The sequence below is a fragment of the Sapajus apella genome, unplaced genomic scaffold (genome assembly GCF_009761245.1).
Source record: "Sapajus apella isolate SASKATOON/1434 unplaced genomic scaffold, GSC_monkey_1.0 scaffold43, whole genome shotgun sequence".
In the NCBI taxonomy this organism is placed as follows: domain Eukaryota; kingdom Metazoa; phylum Chordata; class Mammalia; order Primates; family Cebidae; genus Sapajus; species Sapajus apella.
In genome coordinates this window covers 20,158,756-20,162,390 of record NW_022436983.1, presented here as the reverse complement: position 1 = coordinate 20,162,390, position 3,635 = coordinate 20,158,756, and the positions used below count along the sequence as shown (strand labels likewise).

The following is a 3,635-nucleotide window of genomic DNA, read 5'->3' as shown; positions in this document are numbered from 1 at the left end:
CCAGTGCCAGCATTACCCATGCAAAACAGTAAACATACTATGAAGCAATGCAAGCATGTATGTGAAATTTGGCTCCACACTAAATTCGGCTTCATGCTTAATTAAACTTAAAAAAGAAAGGCCAAATTGCCAATGGATTTTTTCTTTCTTTCTTTCTTTCTTTCTTTTTTTTTTTGAGAGAGTCTTGCTCTGTTGCCCAGAGTATAATGGTGCCATTGCTTCCTGCAACCTCCACCTCCTGGGTTCGAGCAGTTCTTCTGCCTCAGCCTCCCAAGTTGCTGGGATTACAGGCTCACGCCACCACGCCAAACTAATTTTTTTTTATTTTTAGTAGAGGCGGGGTTTTGCCATGTTGGTCAGGCTGGTCTTAATTTCTTGACCTCGTGATTGCCCGCCTCAGCCTACACAAGTGCTGGGATTACAAGCGTGAGCCACTGCAACTGGCCACTGCCAATGCATTTCATTATAATACTTCTTATTTTACTTTAATCAAGACTAAGAGATTTAACTATGAAAATTTTAATTAGCCGCATGTCTTCAACTCTGCATCAGGTTTGTTTGTGTGTTTGAGATGGAGTCTCGCTCTGTCACCCAGGCTGGAGTGCAGTGGTATGATCTCAGCTCACTGCAACCTCTGCTCCCGGGTTGAAACGATTCGCCTGCCTCAGCCTCCCAAGTAGCTGGGACTACAGGCATGTGCCGCCATGCCCAGCTCATTTTTGCATTTTTAGTAGAGATGAGGTTTCATCATGTTGGCCAGATGGTCTCGATCTCTTGACCTAGTGATCTGCCTGCCTTGGCCTCCCAAAGTGCTAGGATTACAGGCTTAAGCCACTGTGCCCAGCCGAGAAAATTCTAAGGAGGGCTTAGTACTGAACCTCAGAACCTCTGCCAAGATCACCCTCTTTGGAGATATTGGGGTCCAGAGGAATCCCCAGGGCAACCCTCTTCGGGGTCCAATCTTAAGAGTGTCAGACATCTCTGACCCTAGGTGGGCACCAGTGCTGCTTTGCATGTTTTCCCTTCAGAGGTGACTGCCTACTGTGAGCTTTCCTTTTGTCCCTGGTCATGAAGGCCTTGACTTCTAGCACTCTTATAATTTCATAAAGCTGCGCTATTCCATGCTCTCCATTCCACTAGAGTGATAGCCATGAACCGTAATGATAGGAACTGGAGGCCGGGTGAGTTCTTTTGTCCTTAGCCAGTCCAGTAGGATAAGGGAAGAATTTAGCCTAAGAAAAGGTTTAAGTCTCCCAAAACACATGCGAGTTTGTCCTGAGCTGCTTCACACATAGGGACCAGGGGCCGTAACAGGAAAAGATGGAAAAAGAGTCCTTCAAAAGTGGCACAAGCCAAAAACCTGCAGTTGCTGCCATGTTTAGGCACTGCCCACCAAGGGTCCTGAGTTGGAAAGGAAAAGAGAGAGGGAGAGATTCCCCTGTATGGAGCAGAAAGGAAAAGATGAAAAGGAAATCCCAGTCAGGCACGATGGCTCATGCCTGTAATCCCAGCACTTTGGGAGGCCAAGGTGGGCAGATCTCGAGGTCAGAAGTTCCAGACCAGCCTGGCCAATATGGTGAAACCCCATAGCTACTAAAAATACAAAAATTAGCTGGGTGTCGTGGCATGTGCCTGCAGTCCCAGCTACTCGGGAGGCTGAGGCAGAAGAATCACTTGGACCAGGGAGTTGGAGGTTGCAGTGAGCCAAGATTGGGCCACCACACTTAGCCTGGCAACAGAGCAAGACTCCATCTCAAAAAAAAAAAAAAAAAAAAGAAATCTCAAACTTTGGGCTTACCTCCTGTCTGGCTCGACAAAATATGTTACTAGTGGAGGGTATCCAAGTTCTTGGTGTCTTGAACAAAGAATTGAACAAAACGGCAGAAATAAAGCAAAGAAAGAATGAAGCAACAAAAGCAGAGATTTATTAAAAATTAAAGTACACTTTACAGGTGGGAGCGGTCTAAACATAGGAACTCAAGACCCAAGTTACAGCATTTTCTGGACTTTAAATACCCTCTAGAGGTTTCCATTAGTTACTTGGTGTACTCCCTATGTAAATGAAGAGGATGAAGTAGCCCTATGTAAATGAGGAGGATATTTCCTGTCATAGCTGAAGTGTTTCCATTTGATTTACTTCCAGGAAGTCCTTAGGTTCCCTGCTTCCAGGCCCTAGTCTCCTGCCTCACTCATAGCTTAGCTTCAGGATTAAGTGATCTTTATGATGAATTTTTAATCTGGAGAGTTTATGATTCTATGTCTTTTTTTTTTTTTTTTTTTGAGATGGAGTCTCATTCTTCTCACCCAGGCTGGAGTGCAGCGTCACAGTCTCGGCTCACTGAACCTCTGCCTCCTGGGTTCAAGTGAGTCTCCTGCCTCAGCCTCCCAAGTAGCTGGGATTACAGGTGCCTGCCACCACACCAGGCTAATTTTTATATTTTCAGTAGAGACAGGGTTTCACTATGTTGGCCAGGCTGGTCTCGAACTCCTGGTCTCAAGTGATCCTCCCACCTCAGCCTCCCAAAGTGCAGGATTACAGGCATGAGCCACTGCACCCGGCCGTCTACAGATTTTTCTTTCACTCTTCGTCTATGCCTACGCTCTGCTTTCACCAAACTATTCCCCAAACAAGCCCTTTGGGTTCTTGTCTATGAGCCTTTGTTCATGTGGTATGCTCAATCTGGAAGGCCCTCTTTGCTATCTTTTCTGTCAAAGTCCTACCCAACCTGAGAACCAGCTACCCTGCCACCTCATCCATGAAACTTCCTGGTCCCCCAACAGCCAGAAGTAAACTCTCTGTACACCTCACCAGCTCCTCAGCATCTTTTGTCCTTTGGCTGTTTGCTAACTTTCTTTCTCTGTTCACTGGAAATGCCTTGGGGGTGGGCTTGGGGATTCATAGTTGGTGGAGAAGGGAGACAGGAATTAGACAGAAGTGGGCTTGGATCCCAGTGGTGCCTATTCCTCACCATGTGACCTTGGGTGTGCTGTCACCATGGCTTTGTATCTTTACATTTTTGTAAAATGGAGATTGGTGAGAATTACGCCCTGCATTAGAGTAGGCTCACCTTTCCCACAGCACGTGGTAAATGCACATAAGTGTGGCATTGATGAGGGGTGGGCCCCCACCCTTAAAGGCTTACAGTCCCCCAGGGGAGGCTGGACATGAGGCTTAGAAAGTGCCAGATGCACTGTATAGACAGAAAAAGATATGAATCCCCAGATGAGGAAGCGGTCATTCAGTGCTGGAGGAGAACGGGGGCTCAGGTGAGAGGAAGAGGATGGCAGAGGTGAGAAGCCACAGGCAGTTTTGCGGAGGTCTTGAGAAGTCCAATTCACTGAACAACTTTGCCCTTTAGAGAAGGAGACAAATAGATAAAGGGGCAAGGTGTGTCTACAGCCAATGAGAAGGACTAGAGATCAGAGGGCATGGGATCAAGGCTCTCTTGCCATGCCCTTTGGGGCTTCTGAGACCTCCAGCCCACTGCACAGCAGGACCTTCTGGAAGTAACAAAGTATTTGGTTTGAGGCCTGTAGGAAAATCTGTCTTTTCATTTTTTAATTTTAAATTCTATTTTTAATTTAAAATTAAATTAAAATTTAATTTTAAATTCTATTTTTTTTTTTTTTTTTTG

At 46.0% G+C, this 3,635-nt stretch overlaps 1 long non-coding RNA gene across 1 annotated transcript in view; it reads left to right on the top strand.

Annotated features, from left to right (window-relative positions):
• Window positions 1-338: 338 nt before the first annotated feature.
• LOC116566536 overlaps window positions 339-3,635 on the top strand; it is a 16,825-nt gene continuing 13,528 nt past the window's right edge. Inside the window, exons 1-2 of the long non-coding RNA XR_004275898.1 lie at window positions 339-355; window positions 1,177-1,181. This is a non-coding gene — a long non-coding RNA (uncharacterized LOC116566536). The remainder of the gene's footprint in view (window positions 356-1,176; window positions 1,182-3,635) is intronic.